This window comes from Acinonyx jubatus, chromosome A2 (assembly GCF_027475565.1).
Source record: "Acinonyx jubatus isolate Ajub_Pintada_27869175 chromosome A2, VMU_Ajub_asm_v1.0, whole genome shotgun sequence".
Taxonomy (NCBI): Eukaryota; Metazoa; Chordata; class Mammalia; order Carnivora; family Felidae; genus Acinonyx; species Acinonyx jubatus.
In genome coordinates this window covers 60,231,560-60,243,174 of record NC_069383.1, presented here as the reverse complement: position 1 = coordinate 60,243,174, position 11,615 = coordinate 60,231,560, and positions in this window count along the sequence as shown.

Here is an 11,615-nt window from a genome sequence, read left to right as displayed (position 1 = left end):
AAAGCATCTAGGGATAACTGTGCTCTAACATATAAAGGGAGACCGATAAGACTAGTGACAGATCTCTCTACTGAAACTTGGCAGGCCAGAAAGGAATGGCAGAAATCTTCAATGTGATGAACAGAAAAAATATGCAGCCAAGAATCCTCTATCCAGCAAGTCTGTCATTTAGAATAGAAGGAGACATAAAGGTCTTCCCAAACAAACAAAAACTGAAATAATTCAGCACCACTAAACCAGCCCTACAAGAGATCCTAAGGGGGATCCTGTGAGACAAAGTACCAGAGACATCACTACAAGCATGAAACCTACAGACATCACAATGACTCTAAACCCATATCTTTCTTTTTTTTTTAATTTTTTTTTTCAACGTTTATTTATTTCGGGGACAGAGAGAGACAGAGCATGAACGGGGGAGGGGCAGAGAGAGAGGGAGACACAGAATCGGAAACAGGCTCCAGGCTCTGAGCCATCAGCCCAGAGCCTGACGTGGGGCGCGAACTCACGGACCGTGAGATCGTGACCTGGCTGAAGTCGGACGCTTAACCGACTGTACCACCCAGGCGCCCCATAACCCATATCTTTCTATAATAACACTGAATGTAAATGGACTAAATGCGCCAACCAAAAGACATAGGGTATCAGAATGGATAAAAAAACAAGACCCATCTATTTGCTGTCTACAAGAGACTCATTTTAGACCTGAAGACACTTTCAGATTGAAAATGAGGGGATGGAGAACTATTTATCATGCCACTGGAAGTCAAAAGAAAGCTGGAGTAGCCATACTTAGATCAGACAAACTAGACTTTAAATTAAAGGTTGTAACAAGAGATGAAGAAGGGCATTATATAATAATTACAGGGTCTATCCATCAAGAACTAACAAATATAAATGTCTATACGCCAAATACGGGAGCCCCCAAATATATAAAACAATTACAAACATAAGCAACCTTATTGATAAGAATGTGGTAATTGCAGGGGACTTTAATACTCCACTTACAACAATGGATAGATCATCTAGACACAGGACCAATAAAGAAACAAGGGCCCTGAATGAAACATTGGATCAGATGGACTTGACAGATATATTTAGAACTCTGCATCCCAAAGCAACAGAATATACTTTCTTCTTGAGTTCACATGGAACATTCTCCAAGACAGATCACATACTGGGCCACAAAACAGCTCTTCATAAGTATACACGAATTGAGATCATACCATGCGTACTTTCAGACCACAATGTATGAAGCTTGAAATCCACCACAGGAAAAAGTCTGGAAAACCTCGAAAAGCATGGAGGTTAAAGAACACCCTACTAAAGAATGAATGGGTCAACCAGGCAATTAGAGAAGAAATTTAAAAATATATGGAAAAAAACGAAAATGAAAATACAACAATCCAAACACTTTGGGATGCAGCAAAGGCAGTCCTGAGAGGAAAATACATTGCAATCCAGGCCTATCTCAAGAAACAAGAAAAATCCCAAACATAAAATCTAACAGCACACCTAAAGGAACTAGAAGCAGAGCAGCAAAGACACCCCAAACCCAGCAGAAGAAGAGAAATAATAAAGATCAGAATCTAAAAAAACCTGTAGAGCAGATCAATGAAACCAAGAGTTGGTTTTTTGAAAAAATAAAGAAAATTGATAAACCTCTAGCCAGGCTTCTCAAAAAGAAAAGGGAGAGGACCGAAATAGATAAAATCATGAATGAAAATGGAATTATTACAACCAATCCCTCAGAAATACAAGCAATTATCAGGGAATACTATGAAAAATTATATGCCAACAAACTGGACAACCTGGAAGTAATGGACAAATTCCTAAACACCCTCACACATCCAAAACTCAAACAGGAGGAAATAGAAAGCTTGAACAGAGCCATAACCAGTGAAGAAATTGAATCAGTTATCAAAAATCTCCCAACAAATAAGAGTCCAGGACCAGATGGCTTCCCTGGGGAATCCTACCAGACATTTAAAGCAGAGATAATACCTATCCTTCTCAAGCTATTCCAAAAAATAGAAAGGGAAGGAAAACTTCCAGACTCATTCTATGAAGCCAGCATTACATTGATTCCTAAGCCAGACAGAGACCCAGTAAAAAAAGAGAACTACAGGCCATATCCCTGATGAATATGGATGCAAACATTCTCAATAAGATACTAGCAAATCGAATTCATCAGCATATAGACAGAATTATTCACCATGATCAAGTGGGATTCATTCCTGGGATGCAGGGCTGGTTCAACATTCGCAAATCAATCAACGTGATACATCACACTAATAAAAGAAAAGATAAGAGTCATATGATCCTGTCAATCGATGCAGAAAAAGCATCTGACAAAATTCAGCATCTTTCTAAATAAAAACCCTCGAGAAAGTCAGGATAGAAGGAACATACTTAAACATCATAAAAGCCATTTATGAAAAGCCCACAGCTAATATCATCCTCTATGGGAAAAAACTGAGAGCTTTCCCCCCTGAGATCAGGAACACGACAGGGATGTCCACTGTCACCACTGTTGTTTAACATAGTGTTGGAAGTTCTAGCATCAGCGATCAGACAACAAAAGGAAATCAAAGGCATCAAAATTGGCAAAGATGAAGTCAAGCTTTCCCTTTTTGCAGATGACATGATATTATACATGGAAAATCCAATAGACTCCACCAAAAGTCTGCTAGAACTGATACATGAATTCAGCAAAGTCACAGGATACAAAATCAATGTCCAGAAATCAGTTGCATTCTTATACAATAATAATGAAGTAACAGAAAGACAAATAAAGAAACTGATCCCATTCACAATTGCACCAAGAAGCATAAAATACCTAGGAATAAACCTAACCAAAGATGTAAAAGATTTGTAGGCTGAAAACTATAGAAAGCTTATGAAGGAAATTGAAGGAGATGTAAGGAAATGGAAAAACATTCCATGCTCATGGATTGGAAGAATAAATATTGTTAAAATGTCAATACTACCCAAAGCAATCTACATAGTCAATGCAATCCCAATAAAAATTGCACCAGCATTCTTCTCGAAACTAGAACAAGCAATCCTAAAATTTGTATGGAACCACAAAAGGCCCCGAATAGCCAAAGTAATTTTGAAGAAGAAGACCAAAGCAGGAGGCATCACAATACCAGACTTTAGTCTCTACTACAACGCTGTAATCATCAAGACAGCATGGTATTGGCACAGAAACAGACACATAGACCAATGGAATAGAATAGAAACCTCAGAACTAGACCACAAAAGCATAGCCAACTAATCTTTGACAAAGCAGGAAAGAATATCCAATGGAAAAAGACAGTCTCTTTAACAAATGGTGCTGGGAGAACTGGACAGCAACATGCAGAAGAATGAAACTAGACCACTTTCTTACACCATTCACAAAAATAAACTCAAAATGGATAAAGGACCTGAATGTGAGACAGGAAACCATCAAAACCCTAGAGGAGAAAGCAGGAAAAGACCTCTCTGACCTCAGCCACAGCAATTTCTTACTTGACACATCTCCAAAGGCAAGGGAATTAAAAGCAAAAATGAACTATTGGGACCTCATGAAGATAAAAAGCTTCTGCACAGCAAAGGAAATAATCAACAAAACTAAAAGGCAACCAACGGAATGGGAAAAGATATTTGCAAATGACATATCGGACAAAGGGCTAGTATCCAAAATCTATAAAGAGCTCACCAAACTCCACACCTGAAAAACAAATAATCCAGTGAAGAAATGGGCACAAAACATGAACAGACACTTCTCTAAAGAAGACATCCAGATGGCCAACAGGCACATGAAATGATGCTCAACGTCGCTCCTCATCAGGGAAATACAAATCAAAACCACACTCAGGTATCACCTCACGCCAGTCAGAGTGGCCAAAATGAACAAATCAGGAGAGTACAGATGCTGGAGAGGATGTGGAGAAACGGAAACCCTCTTGCACTGTTGGTGGGAAAGCAAACTGGTGCAGCCAGTCTGGAAAACAGTGTGGAGGTTCCTCAAAAAATTAAAAATAGACCTACCGTATGTCCCAGCAGTAGTGCTGCTAGGAATTTACCCAAGGGATACAGGAGTACTGATGCATAGGGGCACTTGTACCCCAATGTTTATAGCAGCACTCTCAACAATAGCCAAATTGTGGAAAGAGCCTAAATGTCCATCAACTGATGAATGGATAAAGAAATTGTGGTTTATATACACAATGGAATACTACGTAGCAATGAGAAAGAATGAAATATGGCCCTTTGTAGCAACGTGGATGGAACTGGAGAGTGTGATGTTAAGTGAAATAAGCCATACAGAGAAAGACAGATACCATATGGTTTCACTCTTATGTGGATCCTGAGAAACTTAACACGAACCCATGGGGGAGGGGAAGGAAAAAAAAAAGAGGTTATAGTGGGAGAGAGCCAAAGCATAAGAGACTCTTAAAAACTGATAACAAACGGGGGTTGATGGGATGTGGGAGGGAGGGGAGGGCAGGTGATGGGTATCAAAGAGGGCATCTTTTGGATGAGCCCTAGGTGTTGTATGGAAACCAATTTGACAATAGATTTCATATATTAAAAAAAAAGAAAAAAATTATAATTATAGATAGAAACATCCATTGTACACCCATATCCACAGTAGCACTTTCATACTGACCAAAAGTAGAAGCATAGCAAATGTCCATCAGTGGATGAGAGGATAAACAAAATATGATACATATATAGAGTGGAATATTCAGCTTTAAAAGTAGGAAATTCTAAAAAATGCTACATCATGGATGAATTTTGAAAACATGCTACATGTAATAAGCCCATCAAAATGGTGATATGGTATGAGTCCACTTATATGAGATGTCTAGGGTACTCAAAATCAGAAATCTACAGAAAGTAGAATGGTAAATTTGCAAGGACTGGAGGGAGGGGAGGAATGGAAAGTTGGTGTTTAACGAGTACATAGTTTTGGTTTTGGATGAAAAGTTCTGGAGATGGATGGTGGTGATAGTTACACAACAGTGTGAATGTAGCAACAGTGTAATGCTACTAAATGACACACTTAAAATGCTTAAAATGGCCAATATATGTTATGTATGTTTTACCAGAATAAAGATAATACATATTGGATAATGTATATCTTTAGTTTAAATATATTTTGATTTTTTTTTCCACAATGGCATATATTAGCAGTAGAGGAGGGACCTGCCTTTAGATGAGTATTCTCTCCTCTTTACATATTTCCTGTGTTCCTTCCTGACTTCAGAGAAAATAAATTTTCTCATATCCAAAACCCACAGAGTTGGAACAAGATCCAAGTGAATGCATGTCATAGTGCCCATCTATTCTGCAGGTGAAAGAGAACAGCAGACCAGGTGTTTGAAGTTGGCAAGCGCTCATATTTTTTAATCACCTGTCAGGAAATTCTGATGTTTAATTTCCAATATGTAAAATGTTAATTTCTCGCTTTAGATGAATCACTTTTCTTGAAAAAGCTGGCTACTTTATCAACACCATCCTGACTTAAATACCTTTATTTGTCTAGATTTTATTCCTCGCTTACTCCTTGTTCATTGAGAGATGAGAAACATGAGATTTTACATTTGAACACTAGTAGTTGTCCTTCAGATTCTCCTGTTTAACTACTTTTAGCAAGTTGCTTGCTCCTTGAAGACTCACTCTCCTCAATTTGAAAAAAGGAGATAATAGCTGTTACTACGAACAATGTGAAAATCCAATGAGTTAATCCACTAGCCAGGAAATTGCTAATCTGTAGCCTCTATGAGACATTTGGGGGCCAAACTGCAGTCACATCAGAGTGAATTAAGCCTTTCAGCCTCAAGTAATTGTATTCAAATGAAGAACTGTATAAATCCAATTCTCTTTAATGGCATGAGGGGTTCAACAGAGACAACATTGAGATTTTAATAATTTTAGTCTATTAAACTGATAAAATTAGATAACTGTCCCCTTTGCAAGTAGTTTTCTATAATGTGATTATTGTTGTAAAGCACATTTTAATTAGGCATGAAACCATGTTTTAATAAATTAAAAACATTGTTAAAAATAACACTTTCTGGGGAAATAGTCTTTAATCTCATAACCACCAATCTGAATATTTTGACAATTATTTTATACTTAATCGGGCTTTTGGATATCTGTTTTTTGATGGTAGTGGTTTTGTTTCAATTTGCTTTATTTAGTTTTAGTACATGTTCATTTGAATTATTACATCTTTCTTCAGAAAAAAAGGAAAGAGAAAAAAAGAGGAGGCACGATAGGAAGGAAGGGAGGAAGCAAAGATTAAGGGAATCATGAGAGCTACAAATAAATTGTTTCATGTGTGACTACATTTTATACGTGCAGTACTGGCATTATATAATAAAATAAAATCTATTCTTTTAAGCTTTCTCTGGAATATAGAAGAGAAAATACTTCTGTAAGATTAAATTCATGAAAGTCTTTTACATTCATATTGTAATAAAACCTGTTTTACACCTTCAAAGAGTTCATCACCATATTTACAATGATTCTTCAATGCACCATGTTGGTTGAGTATTGATTTTAACTAATTTTATCAGACTCTCTCTTAGAAAAATAAATACAAACTTAAAGGCATGATATATTTAAATTAGAAAATCTATGGTCTTTCAGTGTTTTGGTCGGGTTTATGGCAGTAGGCACACTGGGTCTCAACTGTTCTAACTTGATGATATTTTGTTGGAAAAAAAGTACCAGTGAATATATGTCTGTTTCTGGTAGGTGAATGAATGAGGCCTAGGATTTCTGAGTGTGCTTGACATCTCCTAAACCATGCACTTTGGCTATATATGATATATGGCCCCAGGATAAGCATTTCTTTCATGAAAGACAGCAGGGCTTCTGCCTTATGACTGCCAGTCTGCATCCCAAGGAGGCTGCCCTTTTCATGTAGGCCAGGTGTGGACCTGGAGAGGTGAAGGCAGGTGATTTGTCTGAGATTTAATCATAGCCAGGGCTAGAAATTGCTTTTTCAAGATTAGAGCCCAAAAGGCTTGCTCCCTTCCTTAGGCTCTGAACCAAAGGTGAATAGTGAAAACCGGAATCTAGAAAGAATACATGGTCTTGTTTTCTATGAGAATAAGATTAATAGAATTTCAATAATATTGCACTTAAGAGACTTATTAAACTGGCTGAGAATCAAAATTAATTAAGCAGGTTCCAACAGTTTGTGGTGTGTGTACTTCCAATCCAGTCTTCTAAGTATAGCCCTGTCCCATATGATTTTCAAAACTCTATATACTGAATTTTAATTTTCCTCATGCGTAAGCTATTTGGTGGGCAAGATGTCCAGTCACACGTGCTGTGGTCTAAAACAAACCAATGCATAAAACTCATCTGTGAGCATTTACAGGTATATCAATATTCTTGTCACTCTCAATACCTTGGCCATTACAGTTGGAGAGTCTCCCTTTTATTGGAAAAGTCAACTCTAAGGCTGGTTATTGTTTCACTAATATTCTGTTGGTAATGTGCCACTTGGTAAAACTTGCTTCATGAGTTCCAGAAAGCACTTGGCTCCCGACTGTACAAAGCACCATTGCAAGCATTTTTGGTCAGTTTTGATTGAATGCAGACTGCAGGACTGTTTTGCGAAACCACATTATTCTTTCAAATGTTTCTTCAGTAGTCGCATATTACTTTCTAATGATAATCATTTGCATTTCCAGAGCCCTTTTTGCGCCTGATGTTTTACAACAAACTTACTCAGAATTCATCTGTCTTCACTGTGCTTCCCTCTGGTTTCAGCAGAGGCCTGTAGCTCCTGGGCTTTTGCACAGCCACCTTAACAAATGGCTGCAAAGGATGAGGAGGGAGAAGCCCATGAAAACCACCCAGCTTAGGCTCTCCAGAGGGTGATGCCTAAAGCAGAATGCTAACATTTTCCATACTTGCAGAAAAAAAATTTTTTTCAAGGGCGAGCTATGAATTCTATTTCACCACCCAAAAAAAAAAAGTTTCTTCTATGAATGTTATTGCTCTTAGACGTCTTATATAACACAAAAGGTAACCTGAAGGTTAGGCGATTCAGTTGAATGTTTGGGCCCAACCAGCTCCCAGTTTTTCTTTTATTGTCTGCCGCCTCCGCCCCCACATACTTCTTTCTCACTCCAAGTCTGGTGGTCCATGGCGTAGTCTGCAGATGTCTCTCCCACACAGTGGAATCATTCCCTAATGCGTCTGTGCACTTCCAGGCTATGCTCATATGGGAAAAGGAAAAATTGGAAAGAAATAATAAATTTCTGGATTGGTCTTATTTCCTTTTGTGCCTTTCAAAAGTGCTGAAACAGACAAGAAAGTAACTTTAGACCTATTCACCTTTCCCACACTGCTAGCTATGGAAGGTGGTATATAAAGTGATTTTTTAATTTTTAAAATCAAATAAACAAACAAATAATCACATCATGCCATCTTTCATAAGTCTTGGGATGGCTATTCTGTATGAGAAAACTTTGTATAATTTTATTTCAATTGTATAGTTTTTAAAATGGGAGTAAAATACTGAACACTTGGAAAATGAGGTTATCTTTGGTGTATTCTGCATTCAGTTTATAGATTGTATCCCATAAATTTGAAATAATTTTCATAAAGAGATACTCTTCCCTATTTGCATGGCAGAGTATAGGACCAATAATGCTGAAAAAGCAAGGCTCATAGATAACAAAAGAAAAGAACCACTTTCATTTTCCCCACTCCCCTTCTCTTGTCTCTGTACTACCAACTCTTCATTTGTCTTTGACTGACATCTTGTGAAGCATCCATAATTTACTTGAGTACTCTTCGCAATGGTAACCCCTTTAGTAATCTCAGTCATAAAAATATTCTCAGGTCAAAATTAACATGTCAATGTCTATGTTTGAAAATACCTCTGAACTTCACTAAAATTGGGGTTTCTCCTGCTCCAACAACCCTCTCCATCCCAATTTGGCTTGCTGTAGGTGAGAAGTATATAGTGACTGTGTGTGTGTGTGTGTGTGTGTGTGTGTGTGTGTGTGTGTGTGGAAGGGGCACCGGGGGTTTAGTCTTAGTTTTTCTTGATTTTGTCACATCTTCTCTCTCTCCTGAAGCCTAGAGTGTAGTCATAATTGAAGCAGAGGGGAGGAAAAGAGTCAGGAAAAAGCTTTCATACATTTTAACCCACAAACTGGTGGTGTTTAAGGCTAACCACCAGCTAGGCTCTCTTGGGTAAATTCCTCACAAGGATGATGTCTCCCCATCTTAGGGATGCTTTTCAACTGCCTAATTTGAGAGGAGGTGTAGCATGTCATAGGGGATAACAATATAGATTCTGGAACCATTACTGCTTGTATGGCCTTGCATAAATCAGTTAATCTCTCTCTTTCAGTTTTCATGGCTGAAGAATGAGGATAATACCATCTACCTCATAAGGGTGTTGTAAGGATTGAATAAGTTAATACATATAAAATATTAAGAAGAGTGTCTGGAACACAGTAAGCTCTGTGTAATTTTTTTCCTATTGTGATGATTGAAAAAGCAAAGTCAATAAGACACAAGTAAGTAAGGGAAGAATTACAAGAGAAAGATAAATATGTCGGGGGTTAAGCCTACAGATGGTGTGAAGGATGGTGTTAGTACTATGAGATTGGATAAGGGTACCTAAAGGGTGAGTGCAAACAATATTCAAGGATTGAGTCTGAAACACTGAGCACAATGGGGAGATGAGAAAACCCCAGCAAGAAGGGCCCATGATGACTTCAGGGAAAACCTAGGTGAGTAAGGTGTTCTATAAACAGAGGGGGAAAGTATTTTAAGGGGAACAGTGTGATGATGGTGTCATATGCTGCTGAGCAGTCAATAAACTAGGGGCCATGAACTGGTCACTGGATTTAACAACATGGGCATTGTGCTGACTTTGGTAAGAGCAACTCCAGTGGAGTAGAGGTGGCAGGGCGTGGGGGGGGGGAGGGGGGAAGCGGGGAAGGGGGACTCCCAGCTGGGGTATGTCCAAGAGAGAAGGGGAAGAGAAAAATTAGAAAAACATAGACAACTCTGAAGGGAATTTGAGGTAAAGTAAATGGAGATGAATAGGGCCAGCTGGAAGCAAAGGAGGAGTGAAATAAAAACTTTTAAAGTTGGGGGGAAAGTAGCAGCTTTTTTGCATGTTGACAGGAATGATCCAGTAGACTGGAGAAAACTGAGAATTACTGAAGCAGATGGGAATTGAGATACAAGCACAGAGTTTAGCACTATTTAAGAGCATGAACAGCTCATTATTGGGAACAAATCTGGGAGGTGGTGCTAGGTCAGTGAAACTCTCTTTGATAGTTTCTAATTTTTTTTTTTGTTTTGTTTTCAGTGAACTAAGGAAGAACATCATCAACCAATACTGAGAACACGCTGAAAGTTTGAAGAGTATAAAATAGCCATCTTGGAAAATGGAAGAATGAATAGTACTGGGGAAGTATAGTATCATTGCTGGTCAGAATTAAGAGCTTACCTGAGGTATGTAATCATGATAGGTGAGACTAGTTTCACGGCTGTGTGCTTTTCTTTATTCATATTCAATGACAAGAGTGCAGATAGAGAGGAGACCTATGGTTGGATTTAATCCTTTTATGATTAATAAGACCAGAATGGTGATTATAATGATTGATCATGAAATTCAACCATCTAACAAAGTAAGTAAATACATGAAGAAAGGAGAGACAAAGGAAATGTACTAGGAAGGCCTCAGGCCTCAGTGGAGTAGGCAGTAGGGATTCCTCACTACCCAAGGTAGTGAGCTGGAAAGAGAGGATGCAGTGATCAGAGAATGACATGTTTGAAGTTGAAACGATGACAGACTTACAGTTATTGGTAATGACAATATGACTGGTGGCAGTCATTCAGGCAAGGAGATCAAGGAATAGAGATGCCAGGATACTAGGAAGATCATTTATGTGGATATTGAATTGCCAGGAATTACAAGAGGACTATTGGAGAAAATGACAGTAAGCCACCAGTAAAAGTCTTCAAGGAGTTAGGAGAGAGATCCACAGAGTGGTAAAAACTGCCATGAGGAAATCGACCCATAAAGGATTTACAAATGAGAGAAGATGCCAACTCATCTGACATTTCTTTAGGATTGTTTTTTTTTTTTTTTAATTTTCAGAGACCTATGGAAATATCTCATTGTATAAAATTTTCAAATCTCTAATCCATTCGAGAACTGGAAGCGAACCCAACTTTGTGCTGCTGTCACTGCTGGCTGAATTTGTCAGCCAATAAAATGTTAACAGGCAACCTCTTCTCTACTAGCCGCATCTTTCTCAATTCCCTGCCTTCCATACCACTCTGGAGTCTCATGAGGAGACACAGTTGTGGCAGTGAATTCCAGTTATCAATAAATCCAAATAAAGCTGACTTTTATATTTTATCTTTGCCTATCCTATATTTGTTCTAGTACAGAGATACAAGGACAGAAAAAGCTATTTCTTGTTGCATTTTTTAAGCTGATAGGTTACATTTCTGAAAAACTTTAAGAGTTTCATAGTACATGTTGTTTACCATTCACATTTAATAATAAATTTAAAACCCAAATATTTTCCTGATACACTAAGCAATTTCTTTTTGTGTCCTGGGAC